We start from the raw sequence: 16,998 nt of genomic DNA on the forward strand, positions 1-16,998 counted from the left end.
ATAGATAAAGAGATAAAGCTGTGTTAGCGAGCAGAACGCTGATAGCATCTTATTATGTAACCGCTAGGATTAGCCTCAGCTGCAAGACATGAATGAGACGCGATTGTAATGGTGTAAACACATACCCACACTCATCAGGTCAACTCGAGCTTTTGAATTCAAATCAATGTTTACTAAGATTGTTGGATTAGCATGGGGGTACAGTGCTGTGATGTTGTTGTGGTACATTTCACAGTAGCGTATGGGGGTAGAGCAAGCGAGAAGTGGCTGCAAATCTGATCCTGTGAACGATTTGACCTTAAACATTCATACAGTTACATTTGTACAGGCAAGCTGGGTCTTGAAGGGTCTTGCCGAGGTACATTATAATCCAAACCCAAATTCCATATTAAGAATTCCGACTGTGAATATCATAGAAACTAAAGAGCCAATCTGGAGCGAGGCTGTTCAAACTAATGCGCCTTCTTGCCAATGGAGCTAGAAGTGCACCTCTGCTCACTTCCTATTTGTAACGTGGCAGCTAGCAGGTTAGCTATGTCCATTTATATATACAATCTATGACTCTGATATGTTCTCTAATATTTTGAGAATGTCATCAACACATTGCAATGAATATACTCTGAAAAATAAACTACAGACATAACAGTAAGAAGGCTTTCAGGAATGAAATCCCACATTAAAAATAAAATGATACAATACAAAACAGTAGAAAAAGCTGTCTGTCTGTCCAAGCTAATGACCTTATTCCACTTATTGCATTCTGCCCACTTTTGCCTCTAAATGCTACTAAACCGCGCTTACTTTATGGTAGCACTTCCGGTTAAGTGGGAATCCCATTCATTTCAATGGAGAATTTGAGAAAAGGTTCACAGCTAAAATCTGATGTAAAGTAGGTTGATGTTCAAAGTTCATGTGCAGCAGCAAGTCATCACTGGTCTGATTACTGAGATGCTTTTGTTACGGCATTCTTTATCTTAAAACTTTACTTGTATTGTTATGAATTGTTATGGATCTCTTTGACCTGACATTCGTGATACTATCTATTATTACGCAGGAGTGTATTTCTTGTCTATTAGCCTACGAGACGATGTGTCCAGCTGCCTTGAGACACTTTTTGATGGTATAAATATACTCTTTGTATGTTTATTTGGCGCTGAGGGCGAGACGACACTATTAGGGACAACAGCTCTTTGACAGTTGTGCACAATTGATTCACTAAATCTGACTTTTTGATTCAACACAACTTCTCTGCTGATTTTATATTTTCTAAGGTTTCGATTATTAGAAATTTCACAACACTTTACAAATGTAGTAGTCTGTATGGAACTTAATGGCTGTCAAGCTCGATAGCCCCAATATCACAACCCAAATGACAATGGTGGCACCCACGACAACTTCCAGAATAAGGTCAATAATGCTGCATTCATGTGATCTCAGAAACTCGGACATAGCTACGTAATCATCCGACGTCCCAAAATCTGTCCTCCAATCCCAAACAAACTCCTGTCACGATGACATAAACATGGATATTCGTTGTTTCTTGTTTAACGCTTCCCCATGAGTTTCCAAGTTAAAATTCCAACCAGAGTTACAGTCATCCCCGTTTTTCCAAATCAGAGGCTGGATATTCTGAGTTTTCGAGATCACATGAATGCAGCATAAGTATGAATATATGTATACAGATAGTAAAGGAGATCTTAAAAGTGCTGTATGTAACTTTTCTAGTGGAGGGTCTGCCATTGGCTTCTCTGTGTGGAGATACTTTGCATTTAATGTTCACTTCCACTTATCTGTTTTGTGACTATTCGATTTAACAGGTGTCAGTATTGGTCAAAGGTCTGACTTGACAGGTAAATTGGCGAGGTGGCGTCATCTGCACATTTCAGGCAAAGCAGTAACATTTCAGCTGCTGTCTCGGTAATGCTAACAACAACTAGCATGCTACCAGTACACCAGCGTTACTTCCTGGTTCGCGGGATGATAAAAATGCTAATATGAAGGCAGCACACAGTGGTCTCAGTTTGACCCTAAGAGCTTTTACTAGGCTATATATCTGTAGTGAGGCAAAACTAATCACACTATATTACATGAAAAAGGGTACAGCCCCTTCAAAATAAAAATAAATAAATAAAAAGTATAAAAAATAAAGTTTGGTTCTGTTGGTGCTGGTCTTGTTTTGACCAGATAAACTGCCTGTGTCCTTGGCAGCAGTTGAATGTGTTTTTGAATGTTTCCCCCTTTGGACCTCCTCCATGTGTTTGTGCAGAGAGTTAGCTAGCGCTGGATGTTAGCACTCTGGGACTTTTATAAATAAACTGTTTCTGTTCATCTGTGCTGATGGGCCCTCTGAGAGCTGTGAGCAGAGATGGGGGCGACCAGCTGAAATGGCTTTTGCCATTTTTGTCATTTGTAAATCTGATATGCTGTTTAGATTTCTGTAATAGGTTTTTCAGCACTTCCTATGATGTTTTAAAGCTAAGGCATGAATACAATTGGTAATACAGAATGCACTGTCTCGTACCTAACTCCTCTCTTTCACTGTCAGCAAGTCACAGCATGATATCATTACCTCTCAAACAATCACTTCTGAAGATTTTCTTTTATCCTATAGAAATGTATAGGCCTGTCACAATAACACATTCTGATGTATATATTGCTACAGAGAAATACTGTGATAAATGATAATGTGCTGATGTAGTTTTCCCCTCCACCAACAGGAGGCGCTGTGTTTGTTTAATGCTAATACTTACTGTAGAGTTGGAAATCATGGATCTATTAATATAAATGGATAGGGTATTGCTAGTTTAGAGCTGTCTGGAGTTGGATTAGTGGCCACTCATTGATACTACAGGGGAAAAAATCCCTCCTGCCTAGAAATTATTTTTCATCATAGTAATCATTAGCTTCGGCTACATTCTATGTCCATTCTAGCTAAGCTCAAGCGCTGATTGGTTAGAGCGGTCACGTCGTACGACATGAACAAGCATGTGATCAAAACGAACAAGCTCAATTGTCGTGAATGAGCCACAGGTTTAGAACATAAGTGTCTACTGCTTACTCCTTTTGAGCTCTGTGCAAATCTTATATGATAAATGTGATCGTTTGTGATCACTTACTTTCTTTCTTGTACCTGCTCAAATAAACTTCATTCAACATGGTTCAGAAGCTGGAAACATAAAATTATAATTTATAATTTATTTAGTATTCCCTTGCCTCTTTTGTTCTCTGCTCACTATCATTATGCAAGGTCTCATGAGGGGCAGCTCAACTGCACATGGTCCATGGACAGGGCAGGGTGTACCTCGCCACTAAAGGCTAAACTCACGACATGCGCCATTGACTTCAATGGGCGGCCATGTTTAGACCCCGGGGCTAAACACTGAAAAATGGCTGACAAAGCAAGTTGTTTGTTGTAACCTCCATCTATCCGTCTTTGTTTTATAGAAAGCATTTCTTGTAAGTATTTTATATTTAATAAGAGTTCATATTTTCAGGCATTTGTGCACATTTGCACTAAAAAATAATACTTTTGCTAGATTTAGGTTTGATCAATGTTAGCTAGATTTGAGCTATCAGATGTGTGTTATTACATTACTATATGGTCTAAATATGGTGTATTTCTTTTCTCTTTGTATTGTCACTCTGTCAGTAATTGAAGGCGACGTCACTGAAGTGGACACCTCACAGTTGTTCAGGAGTTTGTTGAAGCGGCTACAGCTATGCAGACAGATAGTGAGGGCAGAAGAGATAAAACTGAAACTACTTTATACCACTGACATAAAGCAAGATCATTCCAGTGAACCAGTTTTTAAATATACTGTAGTAAGTTAAAGGCCTGAGCTGCAACAAATAAATAGCAGAAGGAGCCAATAGTTAGTGATTTATTCAACCCTCTGCAGCTTAAATCTTACCTTCTTACACAAAAATGGCAAAAATTTCTCCACTATTGCAAAGAAATTGTACATGCGATAAATATAGAGCCCCATAATATATTATTGCAGCTTTCATATATTGAACAATTAGAATTAGTGAATTATTAGTTCATTATACTCAGCATTCAAATAGGATTTTCCTGCTCATTTATTAACCTGATTCATGCCAGATTGATGTGTGCAACACTCTGAATTGAATTCTACACATTTATCAGTCTGGAACGGCTCTCACTGAATATGCTCAGGAAAAGGTAGAACGTCACAATCAAAATTTGAATCTGCTTGGCTGAAGAATCACAACAGCAGAACAGGACAAAAAGTCAAACTTTTGTTAAATCCAGTTGAGAGAAAAGCACACACATCGTCCCTGTCCACAAATACGCAACGTGCTTTCCTCTGCGTGTTTTTCACAAACAAAACTGTATTTTTGCTAAAACAGGCTGAAGTGTGTCTGTTAGTTTTAGTTTGTTTGTTTCCAGCTAAAATGAAGCCAACTGCAGGGATGATAGCGACTAGTTTTGGAGTTTTATATTTGGAATTCAAAGAGCCAATCAGGACCAAGGTTGTTGAAGGTACTTGCCTTTTCCCATCTGCACCATTGGTTTTGCAGGGGGCAGGCAGTGACAAACGATAGCTCTCAATCAAATTTGTTGCTAACGTTAGCAACCTGACTGTGCTGTTATTAATTTCATACCTTGATTTAGGGACAAAATAGTTAAATCAAACTCCTCGATCTTGTAGAGCGAATAATACAAACATTTTAGGGTCAGAATGAGAAGCCCGACAGCAACAGTTACAGAGAGAGGGGTCACCATTTTTCAATAGAGGGTGAATTGGAGACAGCAAGCTGGGTAGCTATGTCCATTTATACAATCTATGGACTGAACCAAGACTGAGACAGTACAAAACAAGAACTAAGCCCAGTCTTTTCCCATCACAGTTATGATTACATTTTCAAAGTATCAGCTGTCTTTCTTCAACTTTACAAACCCCTTTTCAATCTGCCATTGTCTTATGTTGCTCTTGTCAACAATACATCACCACATGCCCAAAATGATCAATATTACATCATTTTACCTGCCAGTCTGAAAAGCTAACTCCTACTTTGTTTGACTGGCTCTAATTGGAGTTTGGATAGCGTGGTGTTTTCATAATGAATGTTGGCTTCTGCATAATTTCTTGGGGGAGTGACGTGACATTTTGTTGTATGTGATTGATGGAGGCTGTCTGCACTTCCAGGTTTAGTCTGCGCAAGGCTGTCTGCTTCAGAATTAGCTAAATATCATGCTAGTGCTAATGCTGCTAATGGGGGAATAACAAGCTGGGTGCACGATCAGGGAAAGCATTTATTTAGTTGCACATTAGCATAAAGATTTGTGATGCTAGAGAAATGTCCAAATGATTTCAAGGTCCTGTATTACACAAAATTGACTCTTGTGAGCTTTAAACCATGTTAGAATGTTGGTTTATTTGCACATGTTTTTTAGCCTGTCTACATCTTCAAAGCTCAAAATGCTCTATTCCACCTTGTGATGTCATGAAGTGGTATTTTTTTAAGTTAATAGCTTTCTTTTACCTTTAGTTCGATAGAGATTGGCAATTTTAGGGCTGACGTTATCCAAATCATTCTAGTGAAGGTGTATGGAGTTTAAAAACACAGTGGAGCACTTCCTGTCTTACCGCATGAGTGTTTTCTGTTAGAGAGAAGAACTTAACCTAAATATGCAGGATATGTGTGTTAAACATGTGTGAATGAAACAAAACACAACTCCAGGTATGTTTTTGATGAGGAAACATAATAATATGGGCTCTTTAAATGAAAAATGTATTGGCGTAGACTGTGTAAAGTGTCTTGCCCAGTGACATAAAAATAAAGCTGGTTGCCAGGATAAAACTTCCAACTTTTTGGTAAAACTGTGCTCATTTAAGTCTACTCTGAGCAGCCTACAAGTGCTACTAGCAAATTTAATCCTCGAGTAGAAGTATAAAGCACACATCCAAAATACTACTCAAACTACTGCTAGTAATCAGTATTTTTAATGTAATTTGTAATGTCATTTTCATAGCATTTTAGATCAGTGTGCACAATCAGGGAACACAATAATTTGCATAGAGATGTGTGACAGGAGACAGAGAAGTATCAAAGTTATTTCAATGAATGACATTTCTGTATTCTTATTATAAGGTTCACTCAAGATTATAAACATCGTCTTTATCTACTATTGAATTTTGTCTGCTGCACTTGATCCTTCCTTCAGTGCAGCTGGGGACCGTCCTTAGGCTTCATTATGCTTTAGCTGTAGTATTTAGTAATAAACTGTTATTTATATGCTGCTGGCCCATCTTCATAGTGCCATTTCTCGGTAATAAGCTATGGAGTTTCCTTTTACTGTATTTTGAAAAATAGCTAAGCAGCATGTTTTAACCTTATGCGTATAACCCATAGACTGTATATATAAATGAACATAGCTAACGTGCTAGCTGCCATGTTCCGAACAGGAAGTGATCATGGGTGCACTTCTGGCTCCATCGATTCTGGCTCCAATTCACTTTACGTTGAAAAACTGTCACCCCTCTTTCCATAACTCCTGCAGTGAGCCTTGTCATTTTGTTCTTAAAATGTTTGTATCAACCCGCTCTACTTGATCCTGGTATTTTTATTTCACAATTGTGTCCGTAAATCAAGATATGAACATTAATAACAGACAAATCAGACACCTTTTTACCCAGAGGTCACTCCTGCTAGCGTTAACAACAGGTTTGAGTGCCCGCTTCATGGTAAACCGGCTGTGCGAGCAAAAAGGTGCGTTACCTTCATCAGCTTCCCTTCAGATTGCCTCTTTTTTTGCTATGATACTTGCGGTCGGAGTTCGAAATATTGAACCTGGCTCCAAATTCACTCCTATAACTGTTAGCCTTGATGAGCTTCATTTGACTGAAGCTGAACGCTATGGGTGACATCACACTTACGTAGTTCACTTCTTTATACAGTCTGTGGGTGGAGATGGAGAACCTCAAATGTAGGACAATACAGGACTACAAATGTATAATTAGCAATCCTTTGGTGTATACCATCACCACGCTTAAAGGATGTATATTGCACCATTTTTGATCTATGTTATAATGTTTCCTCATCACAAACAGACATAAAGCTTGGATTTGCTTCAGTCACACATGTTTAACACACAAATCCTGCATACTGAGACTGTATTATTTTTAATTGAAAACCCTCTGTTCCTCCTTGTGATGTCAGTAAGTGATTGGTAATACAGGATATGTTCCAATGTGTTTTTCCACACTCCATCTTACCTTTATTAGGATCATTTTCATAATTTTATCCCTGGATTTGTTTAACTTTGAAGCTATAGCAGTTGTTTTATCCCCACTGAAACGACTTCACTCCTTATTAAACTTTCTACTGACAATCTCAACTGTTCAAAGAGTCAACCAAAAGTATTCAAAAATAAAACAAAGTAAAGTTATAGTATTTAGTAGTATAGAAGATTTAATAGTAAAGCAGTGCAATTGAGGTTGAAAAGCAAATAGCTGTTAACCTTTACGCTACCGCTAAATGACATCACAAGGTGAACCTGAGCATTTTGAGCTTTGGGGATGCAGACAACTTAAAAATCCAGGACTACTCAGACTTGTGTAATTGAAACTAAAAACAACTCGAGGTATGTTTTTTTTGAGCAGGTAACAGCATTTTAACACGACTAAAAAGTAACATGAGTCAGTTTTGCGTACTATGAGACCTTGAACTCGTGACCCCACGCAATACAAATATTCTTGTATTGCAGGTAATACAAGAATAAATCAATTTTCATATTTTATCAGTTTTGCATTTTGATATCTTAGATTGTCTTTGCTGCTTTTCTGTAAAAAAAAAATCAATTTGAGTTTCAATCTATCAGATCCAACAACATCTTTGCTCAGCTGTTTGTCTTGTGCAGCTGGAGTTTAATGGGAAATAAACAAGGCAGATGGATCGAAATAGACTGGACACACACTTAGGGCTGGTTTCCTGGGATTTTACTGTTTGAATCTGGCAACCTTTTGTCTGCACACCTGAGACCATGAGGGCACATCTGTGGAGAGCGCTGGAGAGGGCCAGAGTGCTTCAGCCCACTAACCCACATAGAGCTATACAGACACTAATGCACAGACCCTATAGTGAACTCAACGTAATATCATCTAGAAAAATGAGTTGTATTTCTGTTGTATAAAAAATAAATATGTACATGATGTGCAGAAACATATTTTGACATGCCTCAAAATAAAATGAACCAAAAAGGTGTAGGTGGAAGCTACATCTTATTACGCCTACACTATTTACAGCAGCACATCTACCCACCAAAGCTTTTTAAACTATATGCACATTTTTACAAAGTATTTTTTCCGGCACATAACTTAAACGTCATTCTTGTATTTGTTACATATGATTGAACTCTGAAAAATAGAGTTACTCCTCTTTAGTGCATCCATGATCCCATTCCATAAGTCGACCATTAGTTACATTTGTATTTTAAACATATATTTCCCTCTCAGATCATATTTAGCGTCCTCGGTTTCAAAGAAACACAGTGTTTTTGTTCTGACAAGTTGTTTTCTAACTTTATACATAAATCACGCCATAAACAGCATCACAACAAAGAGCTGTGCAGCTGTCGGCTCCTCCGATGGATAGCTGCACATCACGCTAGCGAGTAAGTACAGAGTAGTAGAGTTTGTTAGTTTATTTTCTTCGGTCAGTTGTCATAATCATTAATCATGTTACAGTGATTCATGAATAATGCAAAAATAACGCATAGCACTTCAGTTATTCTACAGCAGTGGTTGTGTATCGGTAGTGGTGAAAACGGGGGTGGTGCCTTGAATACTGGAGTATATAGAGTACTCAAACATGCATAAATCACTCCAAATGCAGGGTAGGGTAGAGGGTAAATGAGAAGAAGAAACTACTAGAACATACTTTAAAAAAACTCAACTTTTTCAGACAGAGAAGTATCGAATGGGGGACCACCCTTGAACAACCAACTCACATGACTCATGGCTCAAGTTTGCAATCAATACAATGTTTTATAATTAGATAAACAGTGTCTACCTGCCAGCTTTTTGTCACAAGTTCTGCTTTTACTATAAACTTTCTTGGAAAAAAATAATGGTACTTCAGCTTTAAATCGGAACTAAACTCTAAATCTTCTTTTTTGGCTATTAAACTATGCATATTGTACTGTTCTTTGTCATTTTCTAGCAACTTTATTACAAACTAGGTAAATTTGCAGCATAACACCTAAATCTAAGTTTGTGCTGCTTTCAGTGACTTATGCAATTTCAAGTACTATGTGACATCACACAAGACTACCCTGATTATAGCCAGGTGTTTCTGATAACATTGTTCCTTATACCTCCAGACCCCACCCTTCATCTTCTCTCACTCTTTTCTTTAGTCCTCCAGGCCTGTAGTAGAAACTTTTCTCTACCTCTTTAAAGTTGGTTGCGTAACTCTGTGAATTCAGCTCACTGAAAAAACATGATTTGGATTTATCTTGAGCCTATTACAACTTTCCCAAATCCAGGCAGACAAATCCACTTTCTGTTGACTCCACTGTAAACCAAAAAGTATCAAATAAAAATTGCAACATACACTATTTCCATTTGACCAGAAGCAGGAAATTGCTTGGCAGAGGGATTGTTCTTATGGTGGGTCCCTTGGGTGCTCCGTGTAATGGGGACACTGGCCGGGCGAAGGACCACTCAAAAACATGGTGAGATTGAAAACCCTGAGTATTTGGTCATCTCATCCATCATGTGGTTCAGCTGCAGGGGCTAAATGCTTTAATATTACAGTGTTGTTGGTTCATAGAGTGTTTATTATTTCATTTGTCTTTCTTTTTCCATTTTGTGTTCAATATGTTTCTGCGCCAGTCTAAATTCACAAACTTCATGTGTGATAGTTTCCAATTTCATACCCAGACAAAGCTAAAAAGTCATATATTAGAGGCACTTAGACCTGTATTTTTGTGTCATACCTGGGCAGTTTCGGCTGCACTCGGCTGCGTTCCTGATTTAAACGGATGTTGGCGCTGTCTTCCTTCTTGGAGCAGAATGACGATGGCCTGGCATCCAAAAAACACACTTGTTCTATACTTTACAAAGATGTGAGTCTGGTACATAGACTGTATATATAAACGTACATCGCTAACCTGCTTGCCACTGCGTTCCAAATAGGAAGATCGTGGCCGTGCTTCCAGGTCCATCGACTGTTGTCCCTCTCCCTTTAACTGCTGCTGTCAGACTTGTCATTTTTCCTCTTAAAACTAGTGTTAGTAATTGGTTTTATTGACAGCGTTGCTCGTTGGATCAGGAAGGCCATCCAAAAACGCTCCGACCAAACTGTAAATCAGGATGAGGGGACATACTAACTCTCTCACACCTGGGATACAGGTCTGAAGAAGTTGTATTGCAGATAAAACTGTCCAACTGAAACGGTCCTGATCCAAGTGGGAAGACAGCGCCAAAATCAGATCTTATTGGACTATGGCTAAAATCTGGATGGATAAATCTAAAAAAATAATCAATGCAGCCCTGCATGATGTCACGTAGTACTTGCAGTGGCTATTGGAAGCAAAACACTCTGTTTTTTGACAGTTTTTGACCAAAAAGTTGTGAAATTGCCAAGAAAGACTAGGACTAGTACACAATAATATTAAAACCGCATGTATACAGAGTTTAGGATCACGGAAAAGTTGATTTAGTGTTTACCTCTACTTTTAAAAAACATGCATTCTTACTGAAAGCATCTGAAACCCCATCTCCACAGACCTGACCTGTGAATTTGCCTTGATGCTCTCAGCTTGTCTCTATTGCCATTCTGAAGTTGAATGCCAAACTGAGTTAGATTACAGTCAAAGCACTCACATCACCAAAAGAGTGACATATTGCACCTTCAGAGCACTACTACTACTAATACTACTACACCGTGTCCTTCTCATAATCATCACCTCACATTGGTATTCAGTCCAAGTGCTGTAGTAGTGTGGAGTGTTGACATAGGCTGTGAGCAGTGGCCCTGAAGAAGTGATGTAGGAACTGGAGCTGTCTGTGCTGAGGGCCTCTCGGTGTAATGAGGCGTCGGGGAGGTGTGCGGGCAGGTATTTGTAACACTGTGGGGACTAAAATCTGTACTCGCAATCACATCACGTTGACCTGTCTTATGAGGACAAAAATCTGCTTGGTTTGCAGTGGTCCCGAGTTATTCCTCTTTTAACTTATGCTTTTCCGAGCATCCTAATTACTCACCACAATGAGTTTATAAGTGGTTTTCAGAACAGCAGACTTCATGACAGCTAGCATGCTAAGAATTACATGCAGACAGTACACAGCAGATTTATTTTGACCTCAAGAGTGGCTTATACAATAAATCTGAACTGGGGCAAGAAAAAATGTGCTCAAATTGGCTACATGGGGGGAAAAGATGGTTACAGGACCTGGCATATGGGCAGGGTTGCCTTTCCACAGATCTGACTTTTTTGCTTGTCTCCATGGAGATAGATAGTTTAATTCCATACTGTAGAACATTCCAGGCAAAGCTATAACTAAAAAGAAAAATAAATAGTGCATCTTTATTCAAAAACATTTAGTTTGTTCTTCTGCATGCATCAGTAATCCTAGAAATGCTAATAAAAATGCAAAAGTAAAAAATAAAAATAAATTAATAATAATAATAATAATAATAATAATAATAATAATAATAAGAATAAGAATAAGAATAAGAATAAGAAGAAGAAGAAGAAGAAGAAGAAGAAGAAGAAGAAGAAGAAGAAGAAGAAGAAGAAGACAGATAGGCCTATTTGTTTTATCATCCAAATCAACTCGAATACTTCATCTACTGCATGTGAACTTCATATTAACACTAGGTGTACATTCTAGATATACTTTATTAATTCCTGATTTTACTGCTCATTTCAAAGCTCACATTTCTGCACACAGCACCGATTTCCAAAGCTTGTTTACAAAAGCTCTGGCATGATTCAGTCTTCACCATCCTCACGTTTAGATTTTAATCCCGTTTGAAACGGTGCTGCTTTGAAAAGCCTCCAATGACATGTTTTCCTCCTGTTTCACCAGAGACTGTTGGCACCGCACCACAAAAAAACCACATCAACTATCTTTATTCTACAAAAAAAATAAACCAGGATTTGCTTGTTCCCTGCCTTCCCAGTGGAAATTAGGTCATCCCAAAGCATGTTCCCAAAGCATGTTTCCAAAGCATCCCAAAGCGTGTCCATGGAGATAAATGAGGCTGACATGCTTAAAGTGCAGAGGACATGTTTGATTACTTATTTTACTAAAACACAGTAACATCATCATATTTATGATTTATTAAATGCCTTTTATCTAGTTAATTTAGTTAAAGTCTATAATTGTACTTCCTGGTTGGACACAGGCAGCAGATATGACACACACAGGGGTACTTCCAGATCTGCAAGGGCCGTTAGTCATAGTTAGTTAGTTGTAGTTATGATTAGACTATTACAAATAAAATGCAGCATCTTGATTTTGTTAAACGCCACAGCATGTAACTTTTTAGCCAAGATAAAAGTAATGTTTTTCTTTTTCATTTTGATTGTATTTATTGCACAGAAAACTTAAGAAAACACGTGTCTTTACTGTGAGCAGGCTTGCAATTCCACAAATCTGACTCTTATTTGGCCCGAAGTAGGTCCTCCGCCTGCTTGCTTCCAGACATGTTGTTCTTTTGGCTATAATGTTCCAACATATGGCATTAAACATATCTATCCATGTCCATCTATCTCATACATACAGTAGCTTTGGTCCTATATTACTTTATTTTCTGATGTTTTTCTGGTGTTTTTGTGTTCCTTCACTTGAATAATTTCGATCATTTCAGCCCTGGAGTTGTCAATCTGTACAGAGCTAATGGTACAAGGTTGACATTAAATTGAATCTCTTAATGACATCACAAGGTGGAGCGGAGCATTTTGAGCTTTGGTTACTGGAAGAGAAGAGGTGTTCAGTTTTAGATCTCTCCTCTTCCTGTACCTTTCTTCTCAACTTTTGCTTCCATAGCTGATGTAATGTTATTATTGGTGCAGATGGATTTGCACCAGCAGGGGGCAGCACTCATAGTCGCAGGTGATATTTGAGAGCAGAGGATTTTAAAATGAGCCGTGAAAAACTGAAGGAGCGAAAATAATGGGGAGAAGGGAGGGTTGGTCTGAGCAAAAGTGGAGTAAAAGGTGCAAGGAAGAATAGAACGGAAGAGGGAGGGAGGAAGGATAGAAGAAAACAAGAAGAAAGAGCAAATAATAACAACAGAACAAAGGAGGGATTGGAAGCGAAGGAGGAAGGAAGGATAGAAGAAGGGAGGGAATGTACAGTACAGGAAGAAGGAGGCATAGAAGGAAGCTAGGAAGGAGGGAAGGAAGGTAGGAACAAAAAAGGGGTAGAAGGGTAGAAGGAAGCAAGTATGAAGAGAAAATAGGTGAATGGGGCAAGAAAGGAAAGGGGAAAGATGGAAGGAGGGATGAGAGGATGAAGGAAGGAGGGAAGGAAGCAAAGGAAGGAAGAAAAAGAAGGAGGGAAGGTAAGGGATGAAAGGAAGCTAGGGAGGAAGGAAGGTAGGAACAGAGGAAGGACACAAGGAAACGAGGGAGGAAGGAAGGATAGAAGAAGGGAGGGAATGTAAGGAAAAAATAGTGTAGGATGTAAAAAAAAGAATGTACGAAAAAGAAGGGATAAAAGTAAGCCAGGAAGGAGGGAAGGAAGGTTGGAAGGAAGGAGGAAAGGAAGCAAACAAAGGAAGGAAGAAAAAAGGAGGAGAGAGGGAAGGTAATAAGAAAGGAATAAAATAAGCAAGGGAGGAAGGAAGGAGGAAGTGAAGGAAGGTAAGGATAAAAGAAGGATACAAGGAAGTAAGGGAGGAAGGAAGAAAGGAAGGATAGAAGAAGGGACGGAATGTAAGGTATAGGGAAAAAAAGGGTTAAAAGGAAGCCAGGGAGTAGGGAAAGAAAATAGGAACAAATGTGGAATGAAAGGATAGGAAACAAAGGAAAGAAGAAAAAAGGACAGAGTAAAGGTAAGGTAGGAAGAAAGGGATTGAAGGAAGCTAGGGAGGAAGAAGGGAAGGAAGGTAGTAACAAAGGAAGTGAGGGAGAAGGAAGAAAGGAAGTATAGAAGAAGGGAGAGAATGTAAGGTATAGGAAAAAAAGAGGGATAAAAGTAAACCGGGGAGGAGGGAGGGAAGGTTGGAAGGAAGGAGGGAAAGAAGCAAACACAGGAAGGAAGAAAAAAGAAGGAAAGAGGAAGGTAATAAGAAAGGGGAAGAAAGAAGTGGGGGAGGAAGGAAGGATAGAAGAAGAGATGGAATGTAAGGGATAGGGAAAAAAGGAGGGATAGAAGGAAGCTAGGGAGGAGGAAAGACAGGTAGGAAGAAAGGAAGAAACCTAGGGAGGGAAGGATAGAAGGAAGCAGGAAATGCATGAGGAGAATGATGCAAGGAAATAAAGGAGTTGAGAAAGAAGAATTTATGAATGGAGGGAGGGAAGGAAGAGTGTTAGTGAAGATGGATTTGCACCAGCAGGGGGCAGCACTGTCATAGGTGATGTATTTGAGGACGATAGAGGACAGAATAATATGAATGAGGGGGGAACAAAGAGCAGAGGATTTAAAAAGAAGTCATAAAGAGGTGAGGCGAGGAAGGATAGAAGGACGGAGGGAAGTATAGAAGGACAGTAGGAACAAAGGAAGCAAGCAAAAAGAAGGAAAAAAGGCTATATTGAAGCAAGCAGGAATTATGACATGAATTGACATGAAAGAATGGAAGGAGAGAAGGAAAAAGGAGGAGGGAAGAAGGTATAGGGTGTAAAGAAAGAAGGAAGCACAGAAGGACGAAGGGAAGGGAAGAACGTAGGAACAAAGGATAGGTAGAAGGAAGAGAAAAATTAAGGAGGGAGGGATGAGGGAAGGATAGAAGGAAAAAGAAAATGCATGAGGTGAATGATGGAAAGAAAGAAGGAGGAGAAAGTGAGGTGAACAGTGCAAGGAAGGATAGAGGGAAGGAGGGAGAAAAGGATTTAACAAAGCAAGCAGGAAAATAAAAAATGTGAATGAAGCAAGGAAGGATGAAAGGAATTAAGGTTGGAAGGAAGGAGGGAAGGAAGCAAAGCAAAAGGGGGATGGAAGAAATGAAAGGAGTAATCAAGGGAGGGAAAGGGGGAGGCTAAAAGGAAGGAAGAAATCAATCAGGTGAATGGTGCAATGAAGGACGAAATTGGTGGACACAGGGAAAGAAGGAGGAAAGGATAAAAAGAAGAATGGAGAGATAGAAGGTAGGTAGGAAGGAACAAGTAAATACATGATGATGGATGTTGCAAGGAAAGAAGGATGGAAGAAAAGAAAGAGGGTGATATGGATAGAACGAAAGAAGGTGAGAGTGAAAGAAGGAGGGAGAGGAAGATGGAAGGAAGGTAGAAATGAAGGAAGAAATGAAAGAGGTAAGAACAGGGTAGGATAGACAGTAGGTAGAATGAGGGAAGAATGGGGGAAGGATAGAAAAAATAGAAATGAATGAGGTGAATGTTGTAAAGAAGGAGGACAGAAGTTTTAAAAATGAGATGGAAAGTTATGGGTTTAAGGAAGGAAAGGAGGACAGGAGAAAGGGAGTAAAGAAACAAGGAAAGAAGGAAGGAAAGGAGGAAGTATAGAAGTAAGCGATCTCTTCCGGGCCCTTTTTCAACCCTCGTTATGGTCAGCTGTAAGATTCTGTACAAGGCTCCGCCCACAAGCCTACGTCATCCATGCCCCAACACAACTTGACAAAACTGCGGTAGTTTCGTTAGTGGGATATATGCCAATTATGGTGTGATAATGCTCTGAAGGGGGAGTGATAGCATGGGGAGCAAAGGGACGGAAGACTCAGAGCCTCAAAAACGAAAATGAAACTTATAAACAAGTTAATGCGTTGTTTTCCGTGAATAAAGCATTTTCAAAACAATAAAAGGTAACATGGTGATCTAAATATGTTATGTGTTACAGTTAATACTCCGTAGAAGTAAAATACCCCAAAAATACCTCAAAAATGTGCAATGTGTTTTACCCAGGATCACAGCTTCAGTTTGGACATATTTGAGGTTTGAACTGGTGAGCGTCTGATCGGTGGGCAGATGCTCAATCTACTGCACCACTGCTAAATTACAAAAAAGTAACTGTAATATTTGTTGCTAAATGTTAGCAGCAGTAGCATAGCATTGTACTTTTTCAGGGTAAATATTCAATAGTACACTGCTGTTTTGTAGTACCATGGCTTTAAGTGAGCGTACGTTTTGAGTGAACCTCTTTCACTCTATAGAGGTGAAAAAGCAATGTATTAAAAACTGCATTACTGTTACAATATGTGTTTTGAACAGAGTAGCCACTGGGTTGTGCTGTAGCATAAGTAATACGTTCTTCTATTTTTCCATTTCACTGTATTCTTGTAGCTTGACTACTCGATTCAATGACAAATGTAATACAAGTAGTAAAGTACTGTGCTTGAGTAGAATTTTTTGGTAGCTGTACTTTACATAAGTGCATTTTATGGTGGGTACTTTTTACTTTTACTTCACTTCTTTTAAGAGTAGCTATCTGTACTTTCTACTCCACTACATTTCTGAACTGGACTTAAAAGTAAAAAGTACTTTTCAGTCTTACACAAGGTATCCATCTCTCTTCACATGTATAGCAAGTACACTCCAGGTATTTCTCCAAATTGTCCCAAATGTAAATTAGTCCCGGTTTCCAGATTTCAGTCGTTCTGGGATGTAGTTTTCAGAGAGATTGGTTCTGTAGTGGGGTGGCCCCTGTCTAAGGGTTTATTCTTATAGATTAGAAAGCTCACAAAGACGGCATATAGTTAGTTACTTCTGTGGCTGGATATACTGTATAAGACTATAATGTCAAAATGGTAATGATGTTGGTTGGTAATGATGCCCCTTCTGTCCAAACGTGGAATGGTTAATCTAATGTCTCAGTGGTAAATCCAATCTCTTAAAAAATGGGAAAA

This window comes from Periophthalmus magnuspinnatus, chromosome 5 (genome assembly GCF_009829125.3).
Source record: "Periophthalmus magnuspinnatus isolate fPerMag1 chromosome 5, fPerMag1.2.pri, whole genome shotgun sequence".
Classification (NCBI taxonomy): domain Eukaryota; kingdom Metazoa; phylum Chordata; class Actinopteri; order Gobiiformes; family Gobiidae; genus Periophthalmus; species Periophthalmus magnuspinnatus.